This window comes from Strix aluco, chromosome 4, assembly GCF_031877795.1.
Source record: "Strix aluco isolate bStrAlu1 chromosome 4, bStrAlu1.hap1, whole genome shotgun sequence".
NCBI lineage: Eukaryota > Metazoa > Chordata > Aves > Strigiformes > Strigidae > Strix > Strix aluco.
This window is the reverse complement of record NC_133934.1, coordinates 116,942,091-116,963,286: the sequence shown is the minus strand read 5'-3', so window position 1 is coordinate 116,963,286 and position 21,196 is coordinate 116,942,091. Positions and strand designations below refer to the sequence as shown.

Here is a 21,196-nt window from a genome sequence, read left to right as displayed (position 1 = left end):
AGGTATTAATTAATGAGTTGTGGGCAGGACAATTCGTTGACTCATTAAAGCCCTGTGTATCTGGAGTTGGTCCCAGAATGAAGATAACACATGCAGTGGACTTGTTCCACTGGGACTGCACGTAAGGCTTTGATAACTGCTGCCTGACTGGATAAGATGCAGTCATGGTTAGACAGATAACCCCAAGAACCAGATCAAACTGTACTGCCCAAATCCTCATCTCAGATACTTATCAACCATATCCCTCTGTGTGGACCAGAAGTTATGCATATTTAAATTCAAGCTTCAAGCTGTGGATGTGAAGATTCCTCATCCATGGGAAAATATTGTCATGTTTTTCCTGGGTAATTAAAGTCAAGTGGTCAGTTTAATGAAGACTGAGATATGGAGTTCCCTTTACTTTTAACTATTCTTATTTGAATTCTTGTTTAAATAAAAATAGGGGCCACAGCTTTTTGTTTAAGAGAAAAAAGAACTCTGAGGTTCCCAAAAGGACTGTCAGTAGCTTCACATTTTCTGAAAATTCGGTCCCTTATGGTTGTCTCCTACAAATATGAACTGCTTTTTAAAGTATCTTGGCAAGAGGCCATTTGACTGCTTTGATCTGGATCCTGATATGTAATTTAAACACACCCCAAGTTATAAAGCAGTTGCCCACTTCAGACAGGCTTTGCAAATGAAACTACAACTACTGACAGTGTTTTAACTCTGAACTATGTATGCTGGAAGAGGAGGAGTCAGTAGGTAAAGGGCCATCACCAGCAAACACATATCTGGAGGAAAACATTGAAACTTGGTTTTGAGAAACCACCAAAAAACCCCAGACCTGTGCAAATAATCTGAATTTACAGTCAAGTGTAACACTGTTACAAGCTTCAGGTTCCCTGAGAGCTGTATCAGAGAAAATCACTGAGAGTGCTTTTGTGTAAAAAAAAAATAAGGGAAAATAATTAGAATGGATATATATTTATCTTTTTCTCTCTTTCTTTCTCCCTCTTTTTTGGTTGATTATCTGCAAATGGTTTGTGTTCTACTAAATAAGCATTGCAGAATTCACCTGGTGTAGCAGGTTAATGCACTGCTTCTCTGTACCTCCAAAGAGCACTCTGTCTTTGAGGCACATGGAGAAGCATCAGTCACACGCAGGATCCAGCAAACATGAGGGCTTCAAGAGAAGACATCAGCTGCAGTGACACCGGTGTTTTGCGAGTACTGTGGCTTACGCTGCAGAGTGGGCTCAGGGAGCACAGACTGGGTTTCTTTCAGATGAAATTAATACTGTTGCTAATGGGCATCCAGTCCATGGGACCAGACTAGAATTAGTTTGAGGTAACTCCCCAAAAGACATACAATGTGGACATAGGGTCCTCAGCAGCAATTGCTTCGCTCTACATATTTACTCCTATGGCCCAACTACTTGTGAATACAGTTTAAACCAGAGAGACACATTGAGGAATGCCATAAAAAAAGCATCTGACAGAACTATATTTCCACAGGCACATTATTATTTATCATTTGCACTGAAGCACTACGTAACAACCCTAAATTCCCTGTTATGCGAGGTGTTATACTAACACAGAACAAGAAGATGGTCCCTTCCCCTGAGGAATTAAAACCTGGAAATAGTTTGGGATGGAGCTTTGCCTCCCAATCCAGCCTGACGCATTCACAGGTGCTGTCCTGGCATAAGAAAGCTGTAAATTCAGCCATGAAACTTAGCTCTGGGAAGGAGGTGGGACCAGGGAGAGGAGTGTAAGATTTCACAATGCTCACTTTTCCTCGTGTCTTCACTGGGTTGAAATGGGTAGAAAATAGCCTATAGCCAGCAGAAAGTAGAGGCTGTGGGAATACAGTACTGAACCAATAACCCCGTGATTTATGACCTTCTTGGGATGCTCTGAAGAATAAGTGAGTCACAGATTATCTGCTGACCTGCAGGATAGCTCATTTGCTTTTGTTCAAGCAGCAGTTTTTCAGTAGAACTGCAGGTCCTAATATTGCTCTGTTGAACTGAGTTACCTTACTGCTAAATAAATATGTCAGTCAACAATGACACAAGTTAGCATCTCTGGTGAGAGGTATTTGTCTCATTCCAAAGGGGAGCCTGAGAGGAAGCACTGTGGGCATTAGGAGGCAGGGACCCTAGGGCAAAACAGAGAGCAAGTCAAACTGACGGTGGGGACACACTGCAGAGCTACCAGGACGTATGGAGCAATAGATGCCTTTATATAGATGGAGTTGTGATTTCTGACTCTATGCAGTAATTTCTTAACTACTTTTTCCTTAAAGTTTGGAGAGGTTTATGGTTCCTGCACTCAGATTAGTCCTTCTGTCTTGTGGTCTTCTCAGATTTAAAAGCTTCAATACTCTTTTTCAGAAAAAAAAAAAAAAAACACCACCATAAAGCACCTTATATTTTCCCCTTTCACAAACATATTTGACTAGATCCTTCATTTGCCTACACCTAATGATTATTCTGTGAGATAACCTTTCTGTTTTAGATGTCTGACTTCATATAACTGGACTGAGATGATGATGGACAAGTGTCCAGCAGAGGACTGTGGAGGATGGTCTGTCATGCTCTGTCTTGGTGTAACAACCACTTCCATTGGTTATATTTAATTTTTAAACTGTTTTCATTTGTATCACTGAGACTGTAAAGTAAATGTCTGCAGTAGAAATAGGAAGGGCACATGACAGATAATACTGCCAGTTTCTTTCAAAAGACAATGTTTTAGAAATCACAAATCTACAGACATGCTTCAATGAGAATTAACAGTGAGTATTCACAGCCAGGCGTATTTCGTGAGCACAGAGACAAAACATGGGGAGTAAAGCCCTGTACCCCATCTGACCTTGCAAGGGATCCAGTAACAGCAACAAGGACAAGTAAAAAAACATTTCTCTCCCCAATACTGATTGCCTCAGTCTTGCACTCCTAATAATCATTTAAATAATGTAAATGTGAAGGGTGGTGCAGGAGAGAGAAGGGGGGTGCACACAAACCTTTCTGACTTTTCTTTTTCCCCCTGAACACTGATGCCATTGCATAATTATATGGGTTGGCTTGAAAGAATGAAACCCAGTTCAAAATGTATGAGTTCATTTTTATGTTCTACTGAGAAAATTTATTCAGTGTGACTGCTCAGTAGCGAGAGCAGTAAAACACCTTAATCCCTGGTTGAAGAAAGGTAATACCTTGACAGATGTGTGCCTCCTACTTTCCTTGCGGCCATGTTTCAACAACAAACCTTTATTTCTGCTTCTCGGCTGTAGCAGAAAAAAAAAAAATGAGAGGAGCAATAAAGCAGTCAGACAAATCTCAGGAGCCAGGCGGCAATGCAATAGTAATGACAGATTTTTAATGTGGCAGGAGAGATTGACAGGAAAATGTCTTCAGAGCAAACGCACGCCAGATGGAATGAAAACGGTTTATTGGAGTATGGAGGTGCTGCTGAACTGAATAGAGGGCGGGTTTAAGGTGGGTGTTTTATCTGCTTCAAGTAAACAACAACAACTGAAAAAAAAAAATCTCCTCACCAGGTATTGCCTTAGACTGGTCTTTGCACCAAGGGGTTCTTTTTTTTGTTTGTTTATTTGTTTCTTTTTCCACAGTACTGCACCAGAGAAAAACTTGAAAGTCAAAAGTTCAGTCATTACATGCACTGCACAAAAGAAGAAGGCAAACTGGTTTGGTCTAAGCTTTTTTTATTGTTTGCCTCTCTTCCCTCCTCTCCCTCCCCCCCCCCCCCCCCCCTTCCCCCCCCCCCCCCCAATCTGAAGGAATTTCTCACTCTGTATGAACAGATAAAGATGTTTTGATGTGCTTTTAGATAAATCAGAATAATTTTTTCCAAAAAGAGAACGGGTAAGAAATGGAAACAAAAAAAAAATTCCAGCTGATTGAGTAGCTATCAAATCCAGGACAGATGAAGAAGCCTGCACTAAAAATCCTATAAAAGCAAATATAGCTGTTTCTATATCAGGAAGAACAATATCATTGTATCTTTTCCAACCAAATAAACTTAAACTTGCATGCTCTTAGTAATGATAATAAAGTCAAATTCAGCCCTACAACTCACAAGAAAACATAGTTCTGAAATGTTTCATACACTCCGTACAGAGCAAAGGCAGGAAAACAGCCATAAATGGGAAGAAACAGCACAAAAGAAAGGAAGAAAATACAACTCTAAACTGTGAATCTCCCTGACACCTTTTCATTATCAGCCTAGTCAATGAAGAATGCCACTAAGGAAAGGGAGGCATCATATTATTGAAACATGCTGGGTTTGGGGTTTTTTGAAGGATGCACTTGTATAGTCTCTGTGGATAGCTTTTCTATTTCACTCTATTTGCCATTATTAACTCTCTGTAATTGTATTTTACATGCAGGGCTCGGATTAAGTGTTCTGCATGTATCATGTACATTTATTCTGCTCTTTTTAGAGTTTATTCATGGCTTTTTTCCTTATGTAAACACATCAGAAAGAAGTCACTGAGTTACCTCCTTTATTTGTATTATACTTTAAACCAAAACAAAACCACCCTTTTTGTCTTTGACAACCTGCTTCTTTTTTTGCTAAGAAATATTTATTTAGACAGTAAAATGATGTGATGGTTCTTTCCACTAGCAGAAGTGTATGCACTGAATGTGCTCCAAGGTAATTTGCAGAAAGTGAGGAAAATACTCTGGAAAAGTAAACAGGGAGTTTTGCCATGTCGTTTCATCTGATAACTACAATACTACGATAACAAAGCTTTAGGCAAAATGCTTAATACTGACAGGAAAAGTAATTGACAAAGCCTTGTAATGATCCATTTATAGTTTATATTTTATAGATTTACTGATTGTTCTAAAAATATAAGTTTTACAATTTTTGTCATATTTTGTCCTCTTCAGAATCCTGCTCTAAAGTTCTATTTAACTCTCCTGTTTGTATTAGTCTTGGCAGAGCTATAAAGATTGCTTCTATAATTCTTATGGTCTTTGGGGTTTTGCTGCAATTTCTTTAGCGTTTAGCCAAATATTGCATACAGGCTATTCATCACAATACAAGAGAAAATATTTTTTCATTTAAAAAAATGCCTTTAACTGGTTAAGACATTTTTCCATACAAAGAACAACACAATGCCAAAGATAATAAAGAAAAAATAGCCATGAAGGGGTTGGTAGTGATATTATGTATACTTCTGAAATTATCCTATTTCCTTGCACTCAGATGTAACTAGATTATCAGTGAACTTAACTTTCTCTGGTTGGGTTGAAGCTGTTTTGTAAGGCAGTCCTGCAAAGGACATCACTTCGCTAGGAACTGCTTTTTAGAAAACAAAAAAAGTCAAAGCCATTTTTCAGTTTATTTTAGAATCTATTTTACTAGTTTTAAATAACCCCCAAAATTAAACTCAGAATGAATATTTAAGCAATGTTGAAGATAAAACTTGACACAACAGGATGTGATGGCTGCTGTTCTGTCCTTAAACTACCTTTTTTCAACACACATAATACAGAATATTAATCAGTGTTCTAAGGCTGTGGCAGTACCCAGAGACACAATGACAAGTTAGGGACAGAACAGACAGTTTAACTGTGAATGGCATTCCTTTATTCTGCACCAGAATCCTCATATAATTTAAAAATAGATTGTACTGTGTCATCAGCTCCATTCTGGTATCACTAGTAAACTGCACTAGGTATAAAAGTTGCAGTGGAAATTGTACAAGCATAGACAACAAAGTTGCTATCGGTAGTGTGTAATAGCTAGAGTTTTCATTTCAGAAGACACTGAATACTGACTTTCAACCTCAAATTGTATTCATTAGTACCTTGCATTTTTTTTTCTTTTTTTATTCGTAAAATCATACCAAGTATATCAGCATGCTCTCATGCACCCCCTCACTGTGGAATTTTGATAATGTATGTCCTAACCGCTTAATTGATTGATTAGCTTACTGCAGCTTTCTGAGGCACCAAATTTATCTTTAATAGCCGGAGTCAGGCACGGCAGGCAATCGAGGGGGGGGTCCCTTGGCGTCGATTTGCTCTTAACTGGAAAGTCATTACCACTTAATACATGTAGATTGTGTTGAAAGAAAATTATGTGTAATGAAATGAGGGAAAAATTAGTGGAGTGTTATGGGCGAAAGCAGATGTTACGGAGGAATTATGCTAGCAGAGATAATCACCTTCGCTAGCATTGTGTGTGCTGGGGTGTTAACTCAGGGAGAGAGTTGGTGAGAGAGCTAAATAAATGCATTGATTTACACAGATTCACTTTTCAAACTACAGTATATGACTAGCACACACATCTACAAACTCGTATATACATATACACACATAAGACATGTTCAGGGCTGAACTTTAATATTTTTGATGCTCACACCCCTTTTTAGCTATTTTCCAGCTACTCAAACTATATTCAGAAGTCCTAGCTGGAAACACAGGGAAGTAGCTGTCGATTTGCATAGTATCATGAAGATGAGAATAATATCCAAGGGCAGAAGTACTCATATAAGCATTAAGACAAGACCTTGTATGCTTCAAACTCTGGACAACGTCTCCTGAGAGAAAACTGATGAATACAAGAGAGGTTTCTGATGGTATCACCTAACATTTTAGAAGCTATAAAAATGAAATAAATAGCAGAGATAGTTGCCAAAAAATTATAGAGACGTAGAGAGTCGTGCCTTTTCTTAAACAGACTGTAAATAGATAAATACATAGAAGAAAAAAGATTAAATTTTTCTTTTTAATGCAAGTTAGGAACATGTTTTAAGGTAGTAGTTTTGCAGACTGGCAATAACAAAATCATTCAAAATCAGGCCAAGGGAGGGAAGAGAGATGTCACAGATTTTATTTGAACACATTTTAGAACTCTGTAAATTAATCTTTCACCTGTGGGCATCTCCCTGTCCTTTTCCATCCATGACTGATATATATGCTTGATTATATTTCGTATATCCAGGCATGCAAGGTCACTATTAATTTTTATCTCAGGTTTATCTATTTCATATAATATGTGTTTGGATTTAGAATTATCTCTGCTTTATCACCCATTTCATAATAAAAAATGTGGTCTCGGGAAGATATTAGTTCGCAGATTTTACTATCGAAACCATTGATAATTAGGGTTTCCTCATATATTGTTCTGTTCCTTCACTACTAAATGAGGCTTTTATGACTATAGTTATTGCTGGTGATAATAATACAAATTTTAAAAATTAAAAAAAAAAAAAAACCTCAAGGTCTTGTATTCCCAGTATTGCTGTTCAGAGATAGGAGGTTAGGAAGAGGACTGTCAATTTCCTTGTCACTATATTAATGAGTTAAAGAAATGCAGCCAGCCCCTCATGAATCAATTGGAAAACTATGATGAATGTTTCAATAATTAAGAGAATAATTAAATTGCTGAATGTAGGATGGCACTAAATGAAATAGCTTTTGTAACAGCAGCATATTGCTGTTTATAAATACTAAGAGATATATTAAAATAATGCTGTGAGTCCAACTTAGATTTGTCTATCACTTTTAACTGGTTGTGGGCCTGATCCTGCAAAATCCCACCATATACACAATATACCTTATGCCTTAGCTCTGTGCACAACAATCATACACGCAAAGCTAAACACTTGCAGAAATCTGCTGCTAAATCAGAATCCCTCTGTGTACCTATGTGCCTCTCCACCTGCATATTGTAACATGGCCACCATTGTGGTTCTTCAGTGATAAGCAGCTAAACTTAAACAGATAATGAAGACAGTGAATTCACAGTTAAAGCTGACACTCTGATGGTAACACGCATGATGCTTGTGGAAATATTTTTAAAAGGTGATATGTGTTAAAGGTGAGCTGTAAAGCTGAAGTGAAAATTATGTTAAGTTCAAAAATATGTCCTGAATCTCTCAACTATCAGGCAAGTTTTACTGCAGCTTTCAAAATTCTCTTTTCTCCTGTACAATAATCTGGCAGTTCCTCCTTTGATAAGGACATTCCCAAACATAACTTTGTGTGATATCACACATACCAGAACCTAGGATGCTAAAAAGGAGACATCCTAGAAACTCATCCTTCAAACCAGGGTGTCTCAGAGCAATGCACATGCTTAAAAAAATTATTTTGGGGAAGCAAATGTATAAACCATTCACAAACCCAAACCTTGAAAACATTTATAATTCTTCGGGGGGGGGGGGGGGGGTCTTTGGGGGGGGAGGGGTTCTTTGGGGGGGGTGTGTGGGTATAATAGGGGAACTAATTACCTAGTATATACTTGTATTTATTTTTGAAAGCTTGTCACAGTTCTTTGGCTGCCGGAACATCAGCATGTTTAAGGAGAAGTCACTCACAAATAAAGCAGGGTCATTTCAGGTACAAAATTCAACCACGTGCATATAAGGTCCTCTCTGATTGCGTATAGACAGCACTGCCCCTCCCTAACTGCTGTAATGTGACACCTGGATTTTGTTTTCCTGTCTACCAGTATCCCAAAGTGCTTTTCACTGTCCCATCTTTTTCACCTTCCTGTTTCACTGATTTTTCTTCCTTTTTCTGTCCTTTCCCAACTCACCACTTCCATTCACGTACCTCCTTCTGTTCCCAAACGTGTTCCCACCATACACTTCCAACAGTCCCTAGCTTTCCCCACAGGGGGAGGCACATTTTGTTTGCTGGTGGGAGAAGGATGTGGAAGGAAATTTTCTATCCAGCTCTGAGTTAGCCCCTCTTTGTAGCTCAATCATCTTGTCAGCCACAATTTCACCATCTTCTTCACCTCTTATGTTGTTGACTTTATTCTTCCTGTCTCCTCCAACCAGCATATTCCCGTGCACTCAGAAAATCATCATTGATCTTCTCACATTTCATATTTGCTTTGGGTCTTTTCCCATCTTTCTTCCATGGTGCAGAGGCACCTCGGACACTCCCCTGAACCCCATAACCCCAAAATGTTTCTTTTTCAATTTTCTCTTCCACCTTGAATACCTCTTTCCTACTCATCACATCATAAATATATGTTCTGGGGTATTTGAAAACCCAGCATTATGTACTTGGCACACTAAGGATTTGAGGTGGAACAGAAAATAAATATAGCCATAATATGCTTTAAAATAGGTGAATTAGTTGGGCAGGAGACTTTTAATGCTACATGGGTGGTCAGTAAAAAAGTAGCAATTACCATGAGATGGAATCTAATATACCACCGTTATTTCCTATTCTAGGCATAGGGCAATACCATGGTAACCTAGACTCCACTGTGTGGCAAGTGTTGTTAATTGTATTGCCTTTTAATGGAAATAATTTCTCCTGTCTGAAATCAACATTTACTGGCAGTGACCAATGCCCAGAAGGATATTCTCAGAAGGATGTTGCACGATCTACAGTTTGTATACTTAATATTTCTTACTTATAGTGAGAAAATTTAATTTGATCAGTGAAACAGGTGAACTCTTCACCTTTCTGATAAATCCTGGTAAATTAAGATATTAAAAGTTCAGGTAGATAGAAATTCACTCTCACCAGTATGTTAGGAATGCCACATACTGATAGGCCAAGCCCAGGGAAAGGAAACAATCCAGCTTATATTTGATAATTAATTAGATAACTTTTCAAGGGTTGTTAATACAGCATCTTTCTTTAGCATGAAATTTCGTTTTCCTCGAACACTGGAAAAAGCCACGTCTATAATGAAGGTGACTTGAAATTTTCTTTCACAAAATCTGCTTCCAGCAGGTGTTGCTTTGCCAGAATTTAACATTCAGGTCAGAAGTTTTCTTCTGTATGGCTCTGTTTCAGGTGAATGTTCACTTCTGAGAAGAGGATTAGGGAAAATACGTTGTTTGCCAATGCTTAAAAATAAATATACCTTTCAGTTGTTTCCTTAACACCTCAGCAATTTAAAACTGGGTCTTGAAAACTGGTCAGCTCTTAAGTGGCTAGGAGAAAAAAAAGTTTATTTATGCTCATTAGAGGCTTGTTATGGTTGTCAGAGTTTCTATGTGTCAATCAGGTTGCACGGATACACCAGGTCCCCTAAGATACACAGCCCTGCCACTTGAGCAGGATTTTGCTCCTACTTGCTGGAGTTGGCTGGGTCTCTGGATCCAAAACTAACAGCAGAGAGCTTTGCTCTTCCCTGCTCCTGGTGGAGTCCACAGGATATGCAGTTGGAGAAAAATTACTTTCATACAGTAAGTCAGTAAAAGAGGGGAAGGAAAAGGTATGAGGAATCGAGTGGTGGGGCTTTGGCAGAGCTTATATTTAACAACACAGAAGAACAGCCACTTTGGGATGTGGAGATAATGTGCATGCACAGATCAGTATGTCTGACAATTAGGGAAAAAATGGGAAAAATTATGAGGGTCCAGGACATGCTGTACTGAACTGGCCAGAACATTTAGAAACATGGCAACCTTCAGATTTTGGGTAAGGAGGAGCAACATGTGAGTCATAGAAGCAGAAAAGAAGGGAAGTCGTGAGCACTGACCACAGATGTGAGGAGTGACTGAATGAGTAGGAGGTGGATATAAGCTCATGGGGAAGTGAGGAATGGGAAGGAAGGTATGCACAAGTGTTACCAGAAAGGAGGTAAGAAAAGGAGCAAAAGGATGTTTAGGTTGTAAGGAACAAGAGGAAATCTAATCCATCCACCTCTATTGAACCTAAACTCAAATTAAGCAGTCCTGAGTTCTGTGCTGTTTAGCAAAGTAACAGTACCTTCTGTTCAAATTTGTTTCCGGCCCATGCCTAATAACAAGTTACGCAGAAGATAACACCCCTCCACCACTTCTGCATAGACATCAGAACAGTCACAGGCAATGATGTTTTTGCTTGTTCAATTCCTATATTTTCAAAACACAAGGGTATTGAATCCATGAAATTTAAATTAAGCAATGACATTCTGAAGTTCAGCACTGAAAAATTAGAAATGTCTGGATTAAATCTGCCCTGGCAATGTCAGTTTGGCCCACTTGGGGTTATGCACTATGACTGTTGGTAAGGACTGGGTCCCATACTGTCTCCAGATGTACATTGGTCACACCGGGGGGGGGAATGGCAAGTCTCTGCTGGTTGTGACAGAGTTAAAGGGGAGCAAAGCAGGTTCTCCTGGCTCAGTCACCTGAAGGTGTGGAAAATGTGTCCTAACCCTATTGCTTGCAACCTAGCCCTGTTTCTGAGAGTGGAGTTCCAGTTTGCCTAATGAAGGCAAATGAAACATAAATTTTATGGACAAAAGCTTAAACAAGAAAAATTTTTGTGGTGTTTTTCAGGTTTTTTATTGATTAAATAGGGAATTTATTCACTTGTTGTAGCAGCCGTGTTTGAATAACTACCAAAACTTTAGGTGCAAACAAATGCTAGGACTATGTTCGACGAGCTGGATTTCACTTCACATCCATTTCTAATGAAGAAGCAATAATTCATGCTGAAGTGTTCACAGTTGTCCACTTTTTTCCCTCATTTTGTTGATCTCCCAACCCAAAACAGACTTTGCAGAAGGACCCACGTCCCTCAGCCAGCAAGCAAGGTCATCTGACTTGTGCCCTGTGCATGAGAAATGTTACACAGTTGTAAGTGCTTTGGAAAATCATGTCTTTCATCTCACAAACTGGGTAGGCAAAATTTGATGATTTTTCACATCTTTGTTTCAGTTTCCCAGATGAAGAAAGAGTGCTACCTCCCTTCATGTAGTGAAGACCATTGCAATCAAGTCTGCAAAGCACAAAGATACAAAGGTAATGTCACCACAGAAAAAAAACTGCAAGAAATTAAGTAATAATGGTGGGGCGTACAGAGCATATCAAATGGGTAATGTACAGTTTCTGATCCAAGATAGTTGTTGCACAGTATGACTTCTTAGGCTGGTGCCAGGCTAGAGGTTTCAAACCGAAGTTAAAAAGAAGCTGGTCTTGTGTTTCTTATTCTGCCATGAAGTACATTGGCTTCAGTGGTAGATAACAATAAGGGGAGGATCACAAAATCTTAAAAGCAAAAAGCCCATGAGGTAAGAACGAAGAGAGACAGATTTGATCCTAGATGTGGTCAGTGTAAGCACTGGTGCAATTAGTTCATGCCTTGAAAGTCCTCAAAGGACAGGTCACTCTGCTATGGGTCTTGTATCAAAGATACTGGAGGTTGGCAGACTCTTGAATCAAGTGATTGGATTTAGGGTGAAGAATATTTTTTCCATCACCCACTGAAAGTGCTGAAATACTTTAAATCAGACATATTCAAGGCAAATCATCATGGAGACATAACCCAGATTTTCCCTAGAAAACCATGAAGGATTGTGGTGAGGGGTAGTTAATTTATGCCTCAGTAACAGTCTGCAACTACAGTGAGGTTCTTGAAAACAGCACCTTGTAGCTAGGAGGGGAAACTCATATTAAAGGTATATTTTTCTCATCTGTTAGCTCTTACACTCCATTATATATTTTCTATTATAATTTGGAGTGGAGGATCAGAGAATAGAAAACTGCTGCATTTTAACAGCAAATGTTTGCTTTCAAAGAAATGTACCTCTATTTACAGAAAGCCTGGTTAGAGTTTCAAAACTACTTTTGTCCCTATAGCACCATATTATCTTTTTGTGTTTCTTAATTGAATCCTCATCCTGGAGGCAGGTAGGTGCTGAAAGAACTAGACCTCCCAGGTACAACTGCAATGTACTATGTCTGAGTTTGAAAAATGGGAGATGGCTATTTCGTACTCAAAGACATTTACTTTCATCCTGTTTTTTGGTGGGGAAGAGTTGCTATTATTTCCTTCCCATGACTACTTCATGAGAAGAAAGAAACACAGGATGGAATGAAAGGAGAGCAGTGAGACAAGAATACTTTTTCTATAATCTACTATAGCTGGGTAAATGCTACTAAAAACACTTGTACATTCACTGGAATTTGGAAATGGATTAATATCAACCATTGTTTACTCACTGGAATTTAGAAATGGATTCATATCAACCACACTGTCTTCTAGCTGTGTTTGCTTTCTAGGGACATTTGTATAATTCAGTTAATATTGTGGCTATTCACAGAGAATTTCAGAACAGCATGCACAAGTATTGATGGAAACTGGATCTTAGATTCACACACATGAGTATGTGTGCCAGAAGTTTTTGCACGTTCAACACATTGGAAAAATAAATCAATACCATGTGACTCATCAAAGCAGTCATAACTAACAAAGCTCAAGAACTGATTGGTGAGTGTTCACAGAGAAGTGTTCCTGAGCAATTAAAAATACTTAGAAAGGAAAAAGGATCTTGTTGAATTCTTTTGCATAATAAACTCAAGGAAACCTCAGTCTGCCCATGGAGATCCCATAAGCAGAAAAAGGGCTAAACTTACTGACTGAACTGTTCATTGTGAATTATTCCCTCTGCTCTAATGTCTGCACGGCATGGAAGCATGGTGCCAGCCCTGCTACACACTGTAATTTTACTCTTCTAGGAATAAAGTGGGAATATACTGCTGGGCATGTTAAAGCACTCTGCAGAGGACATTATATATATTTTCAACACATGACCTGCCTTTGGTTTTTGTATTGAAAATGGAGAGTTATCAACCTTCAGAGAGAAAATATTAGCCCACAACCAGTGAAATAAGATAATATTTTTTACTTTCTTTCTTTGAAGCAATATTTGGTGCAAAAACTATATAAGACTGAAATGTAGACTTTGAGAAGTCAAAAGGTCAGCACAGCAAAACTCAGGCAGCTTGCTTTTACATTTTTGGGCTGACTATGAATTACAGTTACTGATTTCTTTAGCAAATTCCTGCCTAATTGTTATTTTTCCTTGATTAAATTGTCCTTTATAAGGACATCTGTTCTGTTCCTTGCCAAGGTGTAAGATACAATCATATCTTAGAATTTGTAAAGTACTTTGGACAACACAGTAATAAATATATTCTGATGATGAATCCTGTAAAGGAGATACTCCTCCTCCATCCCAGCTTAGCATATCTCACTGTCAGAATATTTTTCCTAATACTATGACTATTCCTCCCCTCTCTCCTGATGAAGTATTCTTCTAAAATTCATCCCACTCTGATTTTGGGAGTGTCCAAAAGCTTATTAAAAGACATGTATTGCATGGGGATGGTCACTAGAATTCCTCTCACAGGGAGGAGGACTTGTCTTTTCCAGGTCTTCTCAGCATTAAGAAGTATATAAGACTGCTCTCCCAAGCTGTAGGCATACCCAGAGCAAATTACTGTCCAATGGGACAGCAGTGTAGAGGTGAAAAAATTCAGAGAGGAGAAAGTTGCCATAGCCTGGGGAAGAGAAAACAAATCTAGACAGCAAGATCTAAGGAGGTCTTTTAATATGACAGAGATACGTTTTGTAAAGATTGGAAAAGCAGTTACTTGATTTGTAGAAATTAAATCTGGAAGGGAAAGTGTGAGGAGCAGGTATAGAGCTAATGTCATAGAATCATAGAATGGTTTGGGTTGGAAGGGACCTTAAAGATCATCCAGTTCCACCCCCCTGCCATGGGCAGGGACACCTTCCACTAGACCAGGGTGCTCAAAGCCCTGTCCAACCTGGCCTTGAACACTGCCAGGGAGGGGGCAGCCACAGCTTCTCTGGGCAACCTGTTCCACTGTCTCACCACCCTCACAGGAAAGAATTTCTTCCTTATAGCTAATCTAAATCTACCCCCTTTCAATTTAAAACCATTACCCCTCGTCCTATCACTAGACTCTCTCCTGATAAAGAGTCCCTTCCCCATCTTTCCTGTAGGCCCCCTTTAAGTACTGGAAGGCTGCTATAAGGTCTCCCTGGAGCCTTCTCTTCTCCAGGATGAACAACCCCAACTCTTTCAGCCTGTCCTCATAGGGGAGGTGCTCCAGCCCCCTGATCATCTTCATGCCCTCATCTGGACCCACTCGAGCAGCTCCATTACGCTGAGGGCTCCAGAGCTGGACACAGCACTCCAGGTGAGAGATCTCATGAGAGTGGAGCAGAGGGGGAGAATCACCTCCCTTGACCTGCTGGCCACAATTCTCTTGATGCATCCCAGGATATGGCCTAATATCCTCCAGCATCATGCAACAGAAATAATTCTGTACAATGATGGAGAAACAGTGGCTCAAAGAGGTTGCATTTTTCTTATACTGAGTTTATGACCAGACATCTGGCCAGTGATGTGAGGTGGATAGTATGAAATAAAAGGATTGGACAGAAGGTAGCAACCAGTGATAAAGAGATAAATGCTAGGGAGCATCAGCTTTGCAACAGTTGCTGGGAGTGAATTAAATCATAGAGGAGTAAAAGCCAGCAGGAGATGGGGAAGCATTGACAGAAAATGGGAAGGCAGGGAGAGTACTGAAGAAATGGTTGGAACATTTGTTGGAAAAAAAACAACCAAGCATCAAGTTGTGGAAACCCATGGTGGGGAAAGGGAGAGTTGTGGGAGATGGGATGATTTGCTCTCATCTTCTAAGGGCTCCGCATTCCCATGAATGCTCACAGCTTTACATAAATTCACACGCACAGCATCAGGAGCAGATTAAGCTGAACTGGAAGGGAACCACAATGTGGGGAGGTAACAATTAAAGGCAGTTGCTGGGCAGCTAAAGTGTATGGGAGATGGATTGTAAATAGGCAGAGATAGGTTTGCTGAAGTGGCTAACATGACAGTGATCCTGAGGGGATGGACAGCAGCTGCAGGCAAATCCAGGACTGGGTGTGTAAAGCTGGGAAGGTGCTATTTGTCCTGCCCCTCTCAGCACAGATACTAGCCACAGTCCATCTGTGAATCTTTGAAATAGGAAGGGGAGAGTGAAAAAGCCATAAAATATGGACCTCTCAAGGCAAAGTAGGCTGTGGCTGCATACATTGTGATATTGAGAATGACATCCTGGCTCACACTCCTTAACAGCTTTACCAGTGTAACCATCAGGGCTTTAGACATTACAGGGTAAAGCTAGCATCACCCTGGGTAGCATCAGAAGAGACTGCTACCAGGAGGACCACCACTATTATTACTAGCTGCAATAAAAAAAGCACTTCTTAAAATGTTTTTTCTACCTAATTGTCAAAACTGAATAATATTATCAGCTTTTTTATCCTTTGAGTATTTTTCTAATAAGAAAGCACAGAGATGCACTGCAAATAAAAGCAGAAGATTTGAGGATGCAAAGCAATCATGCAAAATGACTTTCATATCAGTTTGATAAGCAGCTGAAATTTAATAACTACATCTCTCCTATGGTGCTGGATGAAAGTTTAATACTTTATGCTTTTGCTTCTTTCTTCCGCACGTTGCTTATTCAGAATCATAACTTTTCCTTTTATAGTCACAGAAATGCTAGGTGCAGTGGATTAATCGAAGCTTTAAGAGGCTCCAGCCCAGTCCAGACTATAGTGACTTATAATCAAACCCTAGGAGAAGACTGTCAGGGGTCATAAGGGAAATGAGTGGAGATCCAAATGTGAAAGTAATATTTACTGAGGATAATGCACACAGATCTTGCTGTCCCAATAGGCAAGATGGAAGGCCAGTCTCTCACAACCGATTTCCAAGAGATGCTGGATGCAGTAGAGGAAGAGAGAAAGAGAAAGGTAAAAATTACTCTTAGAATTGGCCCACAGATTTTAGCTGAAAAATGTGATACAAAACTACAGGATGAGAAGCTTTCAGAACGTGACATGAGGCAAATTAAAATAATAAATAAATAAAATTCAGCCAACAACAAATAATTATGGCACCAGAAAAAAAAAAAAACAAAAAAAAACAAAAAAAAAAAAAAACCAAAAAAAACCAAAAAAAACCCAAAAAACAAACAGGAGCCATCCCCTGTCATTTGCAAATCAGTGCCCGGAGTGTTAAGCACAGAGGTTTTTCCACCGGTGACACAACCCTCAGCCCAACAGCAACTGCCCTGCCTTTGAGACCGGCATGGGGCTAAACCCACTGCACCTCCGAGCCGTGCCTGACAAATTTTTCCAATGTAATCCTGTGATGGGAACAGGCAGGTGGGCAGGAGGCAGGCAGGGGGTCATGGACTGTCAGGTCTGGGTCAGGGGCAGGTAGGGAGCAAGGAGCAGGAGGGCAGGCAGGGGTAGCAGGCAGGGGCAGAGGACAGGGGGGGTCAGGGGCAATAGGCATGGGGCAGGCAGGCAGGCAGGAGGCAGGGGGCTCTCAAGGGGGCAGGCAGGGTCCCGTCAGACAGGCAGCAGAGGCAGACAGGGGCGGCAGGTGGGGGCGCGGGACTGGCAAGGGGGCAGGCAGGCTGCGGGCAGGCAGGGGGCAGGCAGGGGGGCGAGGTGCCGGCTGCTCTGCTCCAGCAGTGCCCCCTTCTGCTGACTGCCGAGGACGCAGTCGCAAGCGCGGCTCCAGGCAGCTGCGCATCTTTCGCATCCCGCCGGCCAGGAAGGTGGCTCTTGAAACAGGGGAAATGTTGAGCATGGTCGGGGATTAGAAAAAAAGGATTTAAAAATCAAAAAGTAGACAGCCGTTTGCAGGCAGATGCTGGAAAGTCTCCGGATTCATTGGTGGACGGGTGTGTGGCTTTGGTTTCCAGCGTGTGTGCACTACAAAAACAGATAATAAAAAGAATACAAATGAAAGAACATCTGATCTAGTCATCGGATCTAACTACAGCACTTTAATAGGAAATGCAACTCCAGATGTTGTCTTAAGAAAATGAATCAATTAAGCAAATGAGGAATCCCTTCATAAATCATAGCAGGAGAAGATAAAGTCCAGTAGCTTCAGACTATTGTTTAAATGTCCTAATGGCATTCATTCTTCTCATATACCTGTAAGCTTTACTACAAGGCTCCTCATCATTTAAGTTGTTGTTTACCTTCCTGAATGCTGGTTTGATTTGAAAAAGTGTTCTAAATGTTCAAAACCTTTTACCCTGAAAATAATAATACATCAGCCTTTAGGAGTTGAACCCAGCAGAAACTGGTGTCACTATTCATAAAATAATTGAGTTTACACAAAAAGTGATTTCTGTAATAGCCCCCTTTTTACAAGTATGTACATTTTATTTAAAATTACTAACTCAAAAAGCAAGGTAGGAAAAAAATCACCTCCAACAACTTCCTGTAATTGCGAATTATTGTGAGGGAAACAGAAGGAAAAGATTTTGAAATTATGAGCCATTATGCTTGAGAGAGAGAGAGAGTAAGTGAGAGAGAGGGAGAGAGAGGCAGTGGGAAAAAAAGACATCTCGGCTTCATGAAACACAGCTGACAAGCTCGACTAAATTACCCCCGGACCATTACAAAAATCACTTAATTGCCAACCATTTTGTTAGGTCAATTGACTCTAATTGAAAAAATAACAAAAAGCTTATTATGCTGCAAATGCGGCCGTGGAAAATGAGTCTTCTGTTAGGAGGAAACAATAATTCTAAATTTCAGCTGCTGCTAACACTACAAAGTTCAGTGTTTTCTTCTGATAGAATCTACTGTGCAGGAGAAAGTGAATATGCTCCAATTGATTGATATTTCTTTTAATGCTGCCCCCCCTTCCTTCTTCGTACTCTCATCCCCTTTATCTGACCCACCCACTCTGCTCACTTTTATTTCCCTTCCTTGTTGCCTCGTGGTTCTTCTTTTTGTGGCAGGGTCGATGTCAGTTTTTGTTTCTAAGAGGTTGTGGTTCGGTGGTGTGTGAGGCTGCTGTGACTCCTCTTTTCAGCTTCTTCATAATAACCTCCAGACCCAACATTTTTCTCAACCAAACCCAGGTGGGGGTTAAGGAGGGGCACCTTGATAAAACCTCCTGGCCCCTTTCACTCACTCTCCTCTTTCCCTCACACACAGCAATTTCCTTTAAAGCCTGGTAACAGAGAATTGTTTACATATTTTCACCAACTAAATACCTTAGAAACAGTCCCCCAAATGTATATTAAAAAGCACAAACCCTGACTGACACATAGGATTGTAATTAAAAACTCTGTCTATGCAGGGGAAGGCTTATTTATAACGATACAATTTTCAGGAGTGTGTGCATGAGTTTGTTCATTTCAAAAGAAGATAAACCGGCTGGAGCTCTCTTATTGTCCCAATTACAGATTTGAATAGTGGAGGTTCATAATGGGATTGATTCTGCTCTGTGAAAAGTAATTATTTGTCCATAAAACCAGGAGGCTGCAGAAATGAACTCGATGGCAACAGTCTTTTGTTCAGCTCCTTTGCAATGGAGAAGTGGGGAAATTGAAGAAAGTTCTCAGTAGCCACATTGCATGATTAAATATTTCCATAACCATATCTATACATTTACCTCTTGCATTGTGCTTTGCAAATTCCTTTTCTGGTTTTATACTTTCAGGGAAACTGCCTGACTGGGTTGCACTTTTACAAGGCCCAAAACTCTTGAGCTGACTACATTGAAATCATGAACAAAAACCAATGCAATACAGCAGGATGCTCCTCTACAGTAATTTAAAAAGGTAAAAAAAAAAAAGGAAAAAAAAAAAAGAAAAAAAGAACTTTGTGCATGTGCCCGTGTGTGTGTGTATGTTTTTACTGTGCCTTTCATAGCTTAGGTAGATCTTCCAGTGCTTTACAAAGCAGTGAGTTAAATACTGGTGGCGTGGTGCCTATGTAGGCAAACGGCACAGCCATTATGTGCTCAGCATACGTTTTTATTGTTTCTTTATATAGAACCCAATATCACTTACACAGAGGGGGATATAACAAATATATCAGACCATGAAGCACACATATGTGCTGTTTCTTTCTGAGCATCCGCAGCTGTATATAATCAATGGAACATTCCTTTGGAGTGCACCACAGGTCAGCAGGAACCTTGACACACAGCTGAATTTATGAGCGATCACATTGTTCTAAATATGCATCACTTAGATTTCTACAGGTGTTTAAAGATTTGCCCCAACATTCCTTTTTTTTTTTCCTTTCTTTTTTTTCCTTTTATAAAAGAATGTGCACATGGAAAACAGAGATTGTATAATTAAGGCTTCCATTTGGATGCTAAAATAAATATAATTCACCATAGATGACAACAGAGAATATTATATCATCTCTAAATAAACCCCACTCAAAATCCTGAAAAAAAAATAATTCACCTGGGTGAAATATTGCTTATAGTCAGGGACTGGAAAACCCTGAAATCGTCCAAGCCATGTTGAATGTGGGGGACTTTGTAGAGCATTAAAAAAAAAAAAAAAACACACCAAACATTAAAATCTATTTTTATCCTGCAAAATACATGTCTGTAATTTTATCTAAATGTATGTATCAAAAATAAAAATAAACACCACCTTACAGAAACTCTATTTGTGACACATGACTTAAGATAAAACAAGCTTTATTAATTATCTTCTTCCTTTATAGTAGAAAAGATATAAAATTAAATAGATAAAATCTTAAGAGAAACCAATGTGCATGTATTGAGGAAAGACAATGAGGCTTCACAGACTGACTAGAACCAATTCCTTTCAAATAAGTGGGAAAGCCCTACAGAGAGAAATAAAAGTGAGGAATGGTGAATTCTGTAACACTTGCCAGACCAATGAGCTTCATCAATTAATCACAGCAAAATAATCACCACCTACATTAAAGAATAATACATGAAAAGGACAGGGCATAGCTTTAACTTATTCAGAAAGGGCTGACTCCCTAATCCCTCTGAGTCTTGACATGTTAACTGGGTAGCGACTAATTAGATGTCAAAAATTCATAAGCACTCTTTAATATTGCATATATCTGCGGCAGACATTTCAATATGAGAGTTGTATACACAGAAGTCACTATAGCATTAAAACACAGCAGGGTGGGAGAAATAAAAGGAAAACAATAAAAACAATGGCCCTTAAAAACCCAAGAGAATGCCTCCTTTGGAAGTGTGTACTTTCTTATTCAGAAAAGGTATCACCTTAATAAGAATTATAGGCAAAGAGGTTTCACTGTTCCATGCTGTGTGGACGAAAAGAGGGAGAAAAGACTGACTTATCAAAGGCACTGGCAGGTAAATAGTAATTTACTATGCATGCACAATGAACATTACACAGTGCCTTGACACAGGGCGATAATGAAAGACATGCTATTGTGGCATCCATCGAGGGAATTTTTTTCTTCATTCTTCCTTCCCCTGTCTCTCTTGAGCAAAGAAGCAGTGATGTTTCCTGGCAGCTGCCTCCTGTTTCAAGCCATTTCACATAATATAGGAAGAACCTGAAGTTTAGTGTATTGAGAAAGTGAGTTAGTTTGCTGGTTTGGTGA

At 39.6% G+C, this 21,196-nt stretch overlaps 1 long non-coding RNA gene across 1 annotated transcript in view; it reads left to right on the top strand.

Annotated features, from left to right (window-relative positions):
* The window catches only part of LOC141922437 (uncharacterized), a 45,672-nt gene extending 26,221 nt beyond the window's left edge, over nucleotides 1-19,451 (top strand). Inside the window, exons 2-3 of the long non-coding RNA XR_012622984.1 lie at nucleotides 11,641-11,724; nucleotides 19,284-19,451. This is a non-coding gene — a long non-coding RNA (uncharacterized LOC141922437). The remainder of the gene's footprint in view (nucleotides 1-11,640; nucleotides 11,725-19,283) is intronic.
* The last annotated feature ends 1,745 nt before the right edge of the window (nucleotides 19,452-21,196 follow it).